At 57.5% G+C, this 14,394-nt stretch overlaps 1 protein-coding gene across 1 annotated transcript in view; it reads right to left on the reverse strand.

Annotated features, from left to right (window-relative positions):
• Zfr2 (zinc finger RNA binding protein 2) overlaps nucleotides 1-14,394 on the reverse strand; it is a 36,843-nt gene that overhangs the window by 22,234 nt on the left and 215 nt on the right.

Here is a 14,394-nt window from a genome sequence, read left to right on the forward strand (position 1 = left end):
CTTGGCATTATAGGTTGGGAATGGGCAGGACAGCGTGGCCTTGGCCAGTGCCTTGCACACTGCTTCTCTGGAACTCACTGAAGCCCTCTCGACTCAGGTGCTCCTGCTGGCTCCTGACCCAGCCCAAGAGCGGTGAAGTGTGCCAGCAGCCACACGCTCCAGTCTGTGCCACCGCAGGAGCGCCCTGGCGGCTACGAAGGAACAGATTCCTCAGGTGAGCCTGGGGAGGTTGGTTTGTCTCCTTACCTCAGAGGTCAAAGAACAGACCAAGGGCTGGGCTGGAGGTCGTGGTACAGACTTGCCTAGCTCGTGGGAGGCGCTGGGTTCAATCCTCAGCACCACATAAAAATGAATAAATAGAATAAAGGTATTATGCCCATCTACAACTAAAAACACATTTTTAAAAAAGTAGATCAAGGGGCTGCGTGTGGCTCGGTGGTGGGGGTACCTGCCCAGCATGCTCGAGGCCTGGGTTCTACCCAGCACCACCATATACACACACGCGCGCGCGCTACAGCCAATACAGCTCAGAGACTCTTCCAACCCTGTTAACTTAATCAATACAGATTTTGACTCAGCGTGCCTAGTGGTGGCCACTGCAGACACTCCCACTGAGGAGTGATCACTCTGTGGCTACCCTGGCTCAGGCTCTGGGAGGCTCTGGGAGCAATGGACTCGGGGCCCATTGCTCACGCCCAGGTTGGCTCTTGGGAGGCCTGCGAAGGCAGGAAGTGCCACGCTGCAGTCACAGTGCTGGGTCCGTCCCACCTGAGGTTCCAGGCGGGTGTGTGTGTTAGCATGGTGTGAGCTCACGATGCTCCACACTGGGTCTGGTGTGGCTGGGTGGGGCAGAAGGCACTTCGTGGGGCAGCCAGAGGGCCTGGGCTCTGGGATTGCAAACTGACCTCGGAGAGGCACGGAAGAACCTGCAACTCCGTGGTTTAGAATCAAAAAGTCACTTTAACCATTGTGATTTAAAAATCTGATCCTCAGTAAATTATAATTTCTGTGCTGCCTTAAAAAACGGCTTTACTGAGGTCTAATTCACACCGACGCAACTCAGTCATTTCAAGTGTAAAGTGTGGAGGCTTCAGTACACTGGGGAGTGTGCAACCTTCGCACATTAGTTTTAGCACATTTCCGTCACTCCAAGAAGCCCCATGGGAACGGGGAGCGCCCAGCAGCTCTCTAGGGCCACGGACTGCCAGGTGAGCCAGCAACTCCATGCCTGGCGTCTGCCCAAAGCAAGTGAAAATGGGGACATGGATGTGCAGCCCTGTCCATAGTGGTGTGACTGACAGCGGCCGAACACAGAAGAGCCCCAGCGGCTGCCAGCGGCACAGAGCACGACCTGGCTCGGGGCTCTGGATTAACCCAGGAAGCGAAGGGAGCCACCGGGCATGTGGCGGCAAGACCGGAGCCGTCTTAGGACACCGCGGCTGTGCTGTAGGCTGACCTGCGCCCACTCCAGCGTCAGACGCCGAGCCCGAGCCCAAGCCCCATGACAATGGTATTTGGAGATGTGGTCTTTAAAGAGCTGACGCAGAGTGAGTGAGGCCATGGGCCAGGGTCTGAACCCACAGGGCTGGGGTCCTCGGAAGAGAAGGCTTGCAGGGCACACAGCACATAGGCCACGCAAGGCCACGCAAGGAGGAGGCTGTGTATTGCGGAACTGGAGTCGGAGACTTGGTCCCCAGGGGTGCCCTAGGGAGGCGGTGGGGCCTTTGAGGGGCGAGCCTAGGGGGTCTGCAGGACTGGGGATGCAGCCTAGAAGGAGTTGGTGGGACCCTGGCCCCTTCTTTTTTTTTTTTTGCCATGCTGGGGATCCAACCCAGGGCCTCACATGTCAGGCCAATGCTCACCACGGCCAGATCTCCAGACCCCCTCTTTAGCTCCCTGGCTCATGAGGTAAGCAGTTCTGCTGTCATGTGTTCCCACCATGATGTGCCTGCCACTTGCCACACATCTAAAAGCCATGGGCCCCATCATGCCTGAAACCTCTGAAACCACAGCTAAAATAAACCTTTGCTCTTCATAAGTTAGTTATCTCAGGTATTTTGCTACAGTGATGGAAAGCAACTAGCCACCATCTACAAGCCAAGAGGCCGTGGGAGAAAATCGTCCTGCCCACGCCTTGATCTCGGACAACAGCCTCCAGGACTGCAAGGAAATAAATGTCTACTGTGAAGCCACCCAGTCTGCAGGATTTTGTCACAGTGGCCTGAGCTGACCAAGGAGAGGGAGAGAGGACACCTGCAAAGGTGTGCTCAAAGACAGCTCCATGGCACAGGGCTTCACAGACGCGGATGCCCGCCACAGGGCTGGGACAGCCAAGTGTCAGGGATACTCGTGACGACGATGCAGTGGCAGTGACCCAAAAGGGGAATGCTTGGCCCACCTCATGCTGAGTAACTGTCATGACGCCACGAAGCCACCAACACACCCCGGGGCTGCCTGGGGCCAACACTGGGGAAGACGCGTCTCTCCTGGCCTCATTCAGCAAGCAAGCCCGTGTGAAATTTGTTCCCAGCCTGCGGAGCACGCGACCTGCTCGGGGTCACAGCCCCTTGAGGGCATCGCACGGGGAGCTTAGACAGGAAGGGATGGGGAGGTGGAAGAGAAGGGTGGCCACATCCCATGCTGCCTGGTCCGTTGGCAGTTCTGTTCTTTAATTGCAGCCTGGTTTCACGTGGCCCCTGGGGAAAAACAGTCTTCCCAGTTTTAAATGGTTGGAAAGAGTTAAAAGGGTGTGATCTAATGACACACAAGTGACCAGAGACACACATCTGAGCGTCTCAAACCAAAGCTGGCCGAGCGCTCAGCAGCCGTTCCCTGAGCTGCTGCAGGTTGAGCTGGCTGCAGTGGTGGAGTTCAGTAGCTGCAGAGGCAAAGCCATTGGCCGTGTGGCCCTTGACAGCAAGGCCAGGGGCCTGCTGCTCCTGACTCTGCAGGCCCACCCAGGCTGGCTCCCTCCCGCGTCTCAGGTCAAAGCTGTCAGATGGGCTATGGTGGCTCGCCTCCTCCGTGGGCCAGGGTGGGTCAATCACGTGCAGGGTCCCCGGGGAAGGAGGGGATGCAGGCCAGGCCTCTCAGTGCCAGGGCTCAGGAAGGGCAGTCACTTCTGTGCCGTCTGCTGGCACAGGCAGGGCACAAGGACGCCTGGATGCACAGCTGCAAGATCCGAGAGGCCACAGAGAGGACCGGCTGGGCTGTGGCAGTCAACCCAGCACACCACGGCTTCAGCTGGGCAGGAAAGCAGGGTTCAGGGGAGCTCTGCAGCACTGCCCCATGACTGCAGCGCTGGGGGACCCGAGAGCAAGGGTCTCACTGGGAAATTCTGCCCCAGAGACTCATGGGCCACGTCTGGGGACACATGTGGCTGTCATGACTGGAGAGCTCCTGAGCTGCAGTGGTGGAGGCAGGGACGCTGCCCAGCAGAGGCTGACCTGGCCCTAGTGTGCAGAGTTGCTGTGGAGAGACTCAGAAGGGGAGGACAGGGCTGGGAGCCAGTCTGAGGAGGGACAGGCAGCTACCCAGGCCCCATGGGAGGCTTCCACCCTCCTCAGTCTCCCACAGCAGAAGCCTCGTGGGCCTTCACCCGCTCCTGCAGGGCTCGCATCTCCTGGGTCCTCTGGATTTGTCTGGGGTCACCTTGACTAGAACTTGAGCAGAAGCCCTGCTACCAGGCAGCTGCGACAGCACCGCCCAGGCTAAGCAGCTGATTTTCTAGTGGACACCTTCTGCCAGCAAGAGCGGGGGAGCTGCGATGGCACCCCAGGCGGCGGGACCCCCAGTACCCCCACCTGTGGGGGAGCACCGGACAGTGTGGCTCCACTGGCAGCAGGCGACTGCATCCAGGCCAGTCACCGAGGCAGGGCTGGGAGGGCAGGGGACTGCTCAAGGGCATGGGTTTTCTTTTGGGATGACGGAATGTTCTGGAATTAGGGGCGATGGGTGCATAACCCCATGCATGTCAGAAAGCCACTGTTGCTGCACTTTTTTTTTTTTTTTTGCGGTACTGGGGATGGAACTCAGGGCCTTGTGCTTGCGAGGCGAGCACTCTACCAGCCCATCTCCCCAGCCCTGTTGCTGCACTTTAAAAGGGTGGACGGTGGAGTGAGCCACTCTCAAGAAACGTAGTTTTGGGTGTGCTTTTTGAGGGGAGAGGACACACCGGGAGCACTGTCGTGGCCTTGTGTGTGCGTGCCAACATGCAGCAAACCCACCGCTGCCGGCAACGAGGAGTCGCTGATGGCACAGGTGGGGAAGCCTGTGAGCAGGACAGTCACCTGTGTTTGGAACTGTTTTAAAAGGCACTTAGATAACGCCTTGGGTTCTGAGTAGCCGTCATGTTTGGGAAGTCTTACGACATTAAAGGATTAGGAACGCGTGGGGGAAGCAGGTGTTGGAGACACCAGGGGCTCAGCCCGTCCACCGAAGGCCATGACCCAGCTCACCCCTGATGAGGACGCAAAACTGGGGGGTTCTCATCACACCCAGAGGAGACGTGACTGCTGCAGGCCCGCCCAGAACACCTCCAGAGGCCTGTGCTGCAGGCCTGGCCCCAGGGGGCTGCCACTGGGAGGTGGAGAAGCCTCTGAGGGTGGGGTCTGGTGGGAGGCCTCGGTCCCTGGGGTGCCCCTTGGAGGGGAGAGTGGGATACTCTCTGTTCCCTGGCCACTAGGCAAGGGGTTTGGGGCACCATGGGCTCCCCCGACGCTGTGCTGCTGTGCCCTGCAACCTCCAAACCTGAGCAGAACACCCCAGTCCTCTTTAATTGGTCATCTCAGGTATCTGTGACAGTGACAGGAAGCCAGGACACACCAGGCAAGGTGCTCAGGGACAGAAGGCAAGCGAACAGAAACCCAGCATGAGACGCAGCGGAACAGGAAGAAGCCCTGCAGAGGACGGGAGGGCGCCAAACTTGCTTCACTGGGCTGTTCCTACAGGGTGACTTGCTCTCTTCTATTTAAGTCTCAACTTAGCATGAAAAACTGTTTGCATGTGAAGAACGAGGGAGTGGGGGGAGCCACCTCCGGGCTGGCTGATGCCACCCAGGCCTTGGAGGTGCCTGAGGACCTCGGGAATTGTAAGGTGACTGCTTTTGCTGGTGGCACTGAGAGCTGTCTGGATGAGATCCTGGTGGGAAGGTGGGAGAACCCTTGGCAGCAGCGGAGGACAAGTCCAGTGCAGGGACACATGCTGGCTGCTGCCAGCTGGGTGCAAAGTGCCACCACATGGACAGAACCACACCAAGGGTGGAAGCGGGTGGCCAGCCTGCCGTAGGAGAAATGTGGAGGCGGAGAGCCCACTGGGAGGCCTGAGGAAACTGGTGGCCTCAGGGGCAGCTGCAAGCTGTGGCCTCCACTCTGGGTGACGCTGGGGAGCCCCACACAGAGCAGGGTGAGAAGGGACTGAGACAGGCAGGAGGAGGAGCAGAGCCCCAGCACAGGAGGGTGAGAAGGAGAGGAGACGGGCCAGGCGGCGCCCAGGCCTGCAGTTGCGCCACCGTGGGTGGAGTGGCGAGGCCACGGGCCAAGGGATGCCCAGCGGTAGCACAGAAGAGGCAGGAAGACCTGTCCACACCCTGACTTTACCCCAGCAAGATCCATTTGGATTTCTGACCTTCATTATTCGCCAAGTAATAAACGTGTGGTTTCTGCGCCCGAGTGTGTGGCTGTTTGTTACAGCAGCCACAGGGGACTCACACAGAGGCAGGCAGCCTGGCAGGGACAGGAGGTCCATGGAGGCCAAAGGACTAGGGCAAGGATGCCCAGAAGGCCAGCCCCACACTGTGGCCCGGTGGCTCACAGAGGAAGTGTGCTCGGGCCTGAGGCGGGGCTGGCCACTTCTCCGCGCAGGGCACAAACTCCTGGGCTGCAGGCCACGTGCGCAGGCTGTGCTCCTGGTCTTGCTCCTGACAACCACACAGAGCCAAAGCTCCAGGGCTGGGCCTGGGCTGAGGCTGGATACGGGAGTGCATGGCCAAGACCGAGGGCACCAGCAGGAAGAAATAGCCACTGAGGGTGGTTGCAGGAACGCTTCTGCAGAGACGCCTTGGGGACAACCTCCAAGATCTGAGGGGAGGATGGTGACACTCATCAGACGCCCTGAGAGCCAAAGCCGGGGGTTCAAGGAGGTGCACTCATTCGGGAAGTCACAAGCAAGAGCAGGGAGACACCATGTCCCCTGCCTGCTCCAGGCAGTGGGGAGGGAGATCAGGAAGGCGGTGCCCATGGGAGAGCCCCCTCCCTGCGGTGGCTACGCTTTATTTTCCATACCTCATGGTGCTGGCTCCAAGGGCCATACCTCCAAGGGCCGGCAGCTTTCCAGAGATGGCACAGGCTTGCTGGCAGCACAGCTTCCATCTGCAAACCAGTCCCCCACTGCAGGCACACCAAGCTCACCCCGTCACCCCAGAGCCAGTGTCTCAGCCACTGTGCGCGCCTCCAACAGACCACAGACGGGGTTTTGTAAAGCACAGAGGTTTATTGCTCAGTCTGGGGGCTAGAGCCCAAGGTCAAGGCAAGGAGCTGGCTGAGGCTGGGGAGGACCTTTTTGCTGTGTCCCCACGCAGAGCGGGAGGCAGGAGTGCTCCCGGATAGCTGAAGGCCTGAGGCCCACCCGCAGGGGAGCCCTGTGGCCTCTGCGCCTCTTCAGATGATCACACTGTCAGCACCTGAGCTCTGCAAGGCACAGGGTCAGACCACAAAGCCAGGTTCCGGGCAGTGAGGGCCACCCTCCAGCCCAGCCCGAGGTCCTGGAACTGCGTAAGCTGGCCGTCTGGGCTGCCTACCCTTCGTTCCTGAGGAGCCCCCAGGGGGCCTGCTGCACATCACCCAAACCCCTGGGGTCCTGCAGGCGTGGCATGGCCCCTCCTCAGGAACTGCAGGAAAGTCCTTCTGTGGCACTGGCTTCTCCACATAACCACACGGTCCACACGGCAATCCTGCAGGTGCATGTGACTTGAGAGCAAGAAGGGACAGGAGGGTTGAGGACACCAGTGGTTCTGGCAATGGCCAAGAGGATTTTGGGTTCAGGCACTGTGGGGACCATGGCCGGCAGAGGCTGTGAGATCTGCAGTGGCCTGCAGGGCCTTGGGCTGCCCACATACTCTTTCTTGCCTCAGTTTACTCACCTGTAAAATGGGAACATCTAACCTGGTATTAGGCAGTGCCACCACTGAAGGAGAAGTCCGTGCCACTGGGCCAGCTGGGGGCTGGTGCTCACCGTGTCCAGGGAGGCCAGAGCTGCCTGCATGAAGCAATGCTAGGACTCAGGCCTCAGGACTCACTGTGAAACCTGCCAGCTTGTAAGTACTGGCCACCAACTCAGAGAGAGCTGGTGTGAGATCAAACGCAGCCCGCGCCACCTAGGAACAGGAACAGGATGTTGCAGATTCGCCCAGGGAAGCCGCCCTTAGTCTTCGAGCCAGCGGTCTCCTGCTGCTGCCGTCAGAGTCACCTGTTGCTCAGAGAGACAGCGGCCCCCTGCACTACAATTCGGCATGCTTGCTGTCGCCATGACAACAATGCCAGGGCTGGAGACGAAGCTAGGGGGTGGGGAGCTCAGGCAGGAAGCTGGACATGCTCACGCCACCACTGGCAGGGGAAACCAAGATTAAGCCCAACTCTGTTGATGCGAGCTCTCACGTCCTGCCTGGAATTCTGTCCCTGGGCCTCAAGTTGTTGTCTCTGGGTGGCTCTTTGCTCTGAATCTCTGTTGAGGCAGAGGGAGGGCACATAGTCTAGATTAGATTTAGAGTGCAAAGGGGGCAAAACCCATTGATACAGCTTTGCGCACAAGGTCACTGAACTCCTGGGGACACCGAGGTCCTGAGAATGGAAGGGGTTGATCCAGAGTCCAGGTCCCCCCACCCAGGGCTCTCTCCTTTGGGACATGCTCTTGCTTATTCTCAAGGGATCAAGACCTTGAGGGCAGACCAGGCTATGAAATGCAGTGTGGAACCAGAGGTGGAGGCCAGTGGTGTCCTCCTTCCAGGGACCATCAGGAAGGAGGACATGTCCTTCCAGTGGCATACAGTGATGGTTCTGCTGGATAGTGCTTCCAAAGAACACCTCAGTGAAGCACACAGACACAAGAAGACAGAGTCCAAGACACAAAAACCAAATGGAAGAGCATCTCCCAGAATCCCAGGGCCGAGAAACTCAGTGGTTCTTCTGTTGAGGTTCTTACTTGGGGACACAGTTCTTCTGCTGCTGACCTCTCCAGCGCCCCCAGCGGTGAGATGCCAGCACGGGTAGCCAGAGACCTGGGCATCAAGCGCACCTCTTTCAGCACCACCGAGGGAAACTCTGGTTCCCAATGCTGAGCTTGGAAGGAGGGGACTCGGGTGCAGAGGGTCCGCTGCGAAGGCTGGAGGCCACGATCAGTGCAGCACGAGCAAGGCCCTCGGTGCTGCCCAGGGTGCAGCAGGTTCCCAAGGTTCTGTTTAGACATACTACACACTTTGGCTCCTTCCTGGGGCTGAGATGGGACCCTAGGCCTCAGCGCTGGAGCCGCCCCAAGACCGCCTGTTGGACGGTGTGCTCATGAGGCTCAGCAGAACCGACATTTTCTTTCTTTTGACTGAAAGCTTACAAGTGTCTCCAGGTGGAATCCCCATTCCAAGCCCAGATACCCCCAGAAAACATGCCAGTGCGCCGCAGAGATCTTGGGCTGTTCCGAGGCCACAGAGGTTTTACCGCCCCACCCACCCCATCTCAACCTTCCTGAAGCTGCAGTCAGAGGCCAGCTCCACACCAGGGCCAGCCCAGCCCCTCGGGACAGAGCCCAGTCACGTTCTGGAGCTGCACTGGAGCTTCCCAGGGGCCAGGCTGTGTCTGGCAGCAGCCCCTGGGCTTCTCTCCCATCCAGCTGAAGGAGTGTGCCCCACAGAGAGCAGCCTGGTGGGTGGTGGCCTGTCAGTCACGCACTATGGAACAGCGGCTCACTGATGCTGCTGGCTGGGCGGGAGGGAGGGCAGAAGGCGCACGCTCCCCAGGAACAGGCAGGTGAAGAGCTTCCAGCTGCTGTGGACCTCTCTCGGGACACCTCAGGAGCAGTGAGGGGTTGTGTGGGGCTCCGCCCCTCTCCTGCCTGCGGGGATGGGAAACTTCCCCGGGCTCCGCAGGCCCAGCACAGAGCCTCTGCTGTGGGAAGGAAGCGGCACACAAGCCAGCCAGCCAGGCACTTACGAGCAAGTTCCACAGACAGGACAGCGGCCCTGGACGCATCCACTGCATTCAAAATCAAAGCTGGCCGCTGATCTTCCAGAACATTCAGTCCAGGCCTCTGAGGCTGGGCTCAGCTCTGCTCTGGGAGCAACTCTCTGAGGAGCCCACTCGTGCAACAGATCTGACTTTTCAAGGTAAGAAGTGCTGCAGAATCGGAGGAAGCAGTCTGAGTCTCAGCCAACAGGGACAAATGACTGATGGGACTCGGTCACTAGAACAGCAGACGAAGCTGCCCAGGGCAAAGCACCCGCCAAGCAAACACAGAGCAGGAGGCTTCCAGCCAGGGAAATGGCAGCCTTGAGAAGACAACAGGCCGAGGTGTCAGAAGCCGCTGGCGGTAGTCGCCCTGGAGCGCCCGGTGTCAAGGCACAACTGTCAGCCCTCGTGGCCGACAGCTGGCACACGGCACCTTGGCTGCCTTGCACCTACCTTAGGGAAGAGAAGCAAGCCAGCATGGTGGTGAGTCTGTGATCCCACCTATTAGGGAGGGAGGCTGAGGCAGCAGGACTGTGAGTTCAAGGCCAGCCTCAGCAGCTTAGCGAGACCTCAATTCCGAGCACTGATGACAACCGACATGGCCCAGACCTCACAATACACACTGAAGTCTCAGAGCCCCTCCAGCAGCCACCACAGCAGGAGCAGGGCTCGCCCCCGCGGCGCGTGCAGGCTCCCTTTATGAATGCACAGTCACGACATCGTCTCCGCCAGCCTGTCCTCCCCAGCCTGTCCTCCACAGGCAAACTCCGCGAGTTCTGCACAGCCCTGCCTGGTGCTGGCCTTTCAGCACTGGAGGGCTCCCCCTAGAAGTCCTGCCACCTGGTCTCCCGCCCCATGTGCGGCTGACAGGTTGAGATGACCTCTGGCCCCGGTCAGGCTGCATGTAATCCCAGGTCAGCTTACTAACAGGTGCTGCAAGGAGAGCAAATAGTACATGGACTCCTTTCTCCACACTCCCTGACTTCCAGATTTCTCCAGTTTATCCAGGTAGAGGGTCTTTGTCCCCTCATCTCTTAACCACATAAAAGAAAACCAACTGCACTCATGACAAAGACTGTTTCCAAGAGTCATGGGAAAATACTTTTATAGCTGGACGTGGTGGCCGCGCCTGTCACCCCATTTACTGGGGAGGCTGAGGCAGGAGGATCACAAGTTCAAGGACAGCCTGGGCAACTTAGTGAGGTCCTGTCTCAAAATAAAAAATAAAATGGGTTGGGGATGTGTTTCAGTGGTAAAGTGCCCCTGGGTTCAATCCTCAGCCCCCCACACGTAATGATAATAATGATGACAATGATGATGATAAGTTTTTGTCTGATGTAGTCAGTCTGGTAATTCTAAATGTACACATGGCCACACTCAGAAAACAAAAATATAAAGTGAGATTATAAAAATTCAGAAACAGAAAACGTGTTTGGGAAATTAAAAGATCTTCTAGGAATTTACTTTTGCCCCAATGTTTATAAATTAATTTTTGGTTCTAAAATGGATAATATGAAAATTCAAAATCTACACTTGAAAAACATTTTTTTTTTGGCAGTACTGGGGATAAAATCCAGGGGTCTGGCATATGCTAGGCAAGTGCTCTACCACTGAGCTACATCCCCAGCCCTGAAAATTTGTTAAGTGCATTCAATCCACTTGTGATAGGGTCTGAGAAAGCATAATTCTGTCATGCAAAAATTTTTCTTAAAAATGTACTTTTCTTGCCAGGCACTGTAGCTATGCCTGTCATTCTAGCTGCTCAGAAGGATACCAAGTTCAAGGCCAGCCTCAGCAACTTAGGAAGACACTATCCAAAATAAAATTAAAAAATGGGGTGGGGCAGGTGGTCAATGGTAGACACCCCGGGCTCAATCCCAGCACCACAGGTGTGGAGTGTGTGGAACACAGGTAGGCGACTGTGTGATCGCAGAGTTCCATCACACTGCCCCAAGAAGGCAGCTGTGGAGCAGCAGAAGCTGGCCTGCCCTGGACAGTCTTGGGGGAGCCCAGCAGGCAGACCATCGAGCTTCACACACCCGTGCCCCACAAGACTTAAACACAGATGGGGTGTCCCCAGCAGACCCTGGCCTCATAGCTAAGCAGTACCCCTGAGCAAGCAAAAGCACGGTTGGAGTCACATGGGTCACTTCTTCATTCTGAATCCCTGCAGTCCTAACTGTGAAAGAGTATGGGGAACTCCAGGCTACATAAAATAATGAAATGATGACCAACGCCAATGGTGGCACACATCTGAAATCCCAGCTACTTAGGACATGGGGCAGGAGGATCCCTAGGTCTAGGCCAGCCTGGGCAACTTAGAGAGACCCTGTCTCAAAACACATTTTTTTTTTTTTAAAAAAGGACTAGGGTGGGGGCTGGGGCTGGGGAGATAGCTCGGTCGGTAGAGTGCTTGCCTTGTAAGCACAAGGCCCTGGGTTCCATCCCCAGCACCCAAAAAAAAAAAAAAAAAAAAAAGGACTAGGGTGCAGCTCAGCAGTACAGTGCCTGTGTAACATGTCAAGGCCCTAGGTTCCATCCTTGCACTTTAAAAAAAAAAAGATAATGAACATCAATGAGTAACCGCAGACTCTCCTCCTCTCTCCTCCTCCCTCCGGGAGTGGACATGCATGCAGTACTCTGACCAACAGCTGAAGAACGGCTCAGTCCCCAACCCTATTTGTGGGAATAGCCCCATCTGGGGCGTTGGGTATCAGCTTTATAAGCCAAGAAAACCCACTCAGAACTCCTGAGGAGTACTGTTGTCTTTGCTTGGGCAATTCGTGAAGCAGGCATTGTATATACTATTGTCCAAAGACTGCTGGAAAGTGGGAACTTCCAAAATCTGCTGTTCGGTCAGTTTCCTTATGGCATGTTACTCAAGAAACACATATTTTAAAAGCGGCTCAAGTTTCCAAGAAAAAGTGGCTTCCCCCAAAAGAGGAGGGCTGGGGCAACTTAAAATTATTCAAATAACACACATTATCTTGTTTTCAACTTTGGTGAGACTGAAGTTTATTTTGCTCTGACTCCCATGGTACTTTCAGTTTTAGTTAATATTTATTCTTTTCTTGAAGAGTAACACTCTCGCAGAGACCATCCTAAAGACACTAGACGTTCACTTGGTGGCAGTGGTACACACATGGCCATGTGTACGTGGCATTGCCCGAGCCACCACAGGACAGAAAAGAGCAGCACTAAAATGTGTAAGTATATTAACGCAAACCAAAACAAAAACATCACTGACCTCAGCAATGACCTATTCTAACAGCGTAAATGCTCGGCTTCTCTCTGGAAGGCAATGCCAACAGCCCAACAGTCAAGGGAATGTGCACGTGGGAATGAGCGAGACACTGGGGAGAGAAGGAAAAGGAAGAGCTGGCGGGCAGGCAGGGGCCTGCTGCCAGGAGCACACAGCCTCAGCTGGAGGCTGGCCGAGCCCAGGCCCTGGCCCTCAGACTGCCCCTGGGGCAGAGAAACAGCAAAGAGCAAAATGCTCCATCTCAGGAAACAGCAGCCAAGCATTCTTCCCCTGATGGAAAACTCACAGCTAGCCAAGCCTGACGCGGGGAAACCACTGGGGTGCAGAAAACATCAGGGGCAAGCCTGACGGCTTCTCCTTACAATTCCATAGGCGGGAGCTCCACAGTAGCACAAACATTGGCCCAGGTCTGTCCACTGTGTAAGACCAAAACCCTGGCTGGAAGCTACCATCAGCTTGGGACCCTGACAAACATGTGGCAAAGGCTCAGGGAACAATCATCTATGAGGTGCCCAAGGAGCGGTTCACGTGGGTAGTGGGCTCCACAGGGGCTGCAAAGCTGGCCCAAGAGGTTCTACCAGGCTACCAGGTGGAAACAGGGTAGTACACAAAAATGACAGGGTCAGCGTCCTTTCCCCAGGGCTGCAAGCCCTGGCTGTCTGACTTGGGTGACAGGCAGGAGGCAGCAGAGGTGCTGCAGTGAGCAGGCCCTGGAGAACAGGCAGGGGGTGTGTTTGTACCCTGTGTCCCTGCCCATACAAGCCCCCTGCACCCTACCCACTCATCTCTCCTCTGGGCTCCCATCCCCACTCCCCTCTCAAACTCCGGGTTCCATCCCTTACCGGTTCCACTGGGTTTCAACATCCCAGCTCCCTCCCTCCCTCCCCACTGGTCCCCTTCCCTGGAAAGCCCAGGTGACCCACGCCCACTGGGTCTCAGGACCTCCGCCAGGCAAGTTTGCCCTACCAAGACTTTGTTCGCCCCTCAATCAGGTCTCAGCAACCTCCCAGCTCCGGCACTGTCCTTCCTTCTGGTACCCTTCCAGGTCTGATTTCTCTTCTCCAAAACCACTCACCAACCCTAGCCCCTGCCTAGCCAGGGACCCTCCCGGGTCTGTCCTCTGTCCCCCTCATTAGGGGCTGGCTCTTCTCTGCCTCCCCCGGCACCCCGTCTTCTACCTTCTCCATAAGCGGTCAGGGTCCTCTGTCCACCTGCCCAGCTAGATTCCCAACACCCAGACCCCTTTTACTTCCTCTTCGGCAGGGGCCAGCACCACTCTCCTCCCGCACACCCCGCCAGGGACCCTCCCAGTTCTCCATGTCCCACCAGGAGTTGGCACCTGGAAGGCACTTCTCCCCATCAGGGTCGCGCCCTCCGCCCCCCAGGCACCGGAAGGCCCTTCTCCTCATCTGGGGTCTCTCCATCAGGGTCGCGCCCTTCACTGCCTCAGACACCTGGAAGGCCCTTCTCCCCATTTGGGGTCTCTGCATCCGGGGTCTCCCCATCAGGGTCGCGCCCTCCGCCCCCCAGGCACCGGAAGGCCCTTCTCCCCATCCGGGGTCTCCCCATCAGGGTCGCGCCCTCCGCCCCCCAGGCACCGGAAGGCCCTTCTCCCCATCCGGGGTCTCCCCATCAGGGTCGCGCCCTCCGCCTCCCAGGCACCGGAAGGCCCGTCTCCCCATCCGGGGTCTCCCCAGCTGGGGTCGCGCCCTCCGCCCCCCAGGCACCGGAAGGCCCGTCTCCCCAACTGGGGTCGCGGCCTCCCCGCCCGCCCAGGTGCCTCCCGGGACTCCCTCAGCTGTCGCTGGCGCCCCCGACGGTGCTCCATCCCCACAGGCCCGGGGACCCTCCCACGTCAGGAGCCCCCTCCTCGCCCCTGACAGTCGGATCTGTAGCCACCTCTGCCGCAGCCAGCCTGGC

The sequence above is a fragment of the Sciurus carolinensis genome, chromosome 17 (assembly GCF_902686445.1).
Source record: "Sciurus carolinensis chromosome 17, mSciCar1.2, whole genome shotgun sequence".
Classification (NCBI taxonomy): domain Eukaryota; kingdom Metazoa; phylum Chordata; class Mammalia; order Rodentia; family Sciuridae; genus Sciurus; species Sciurus carolinensis.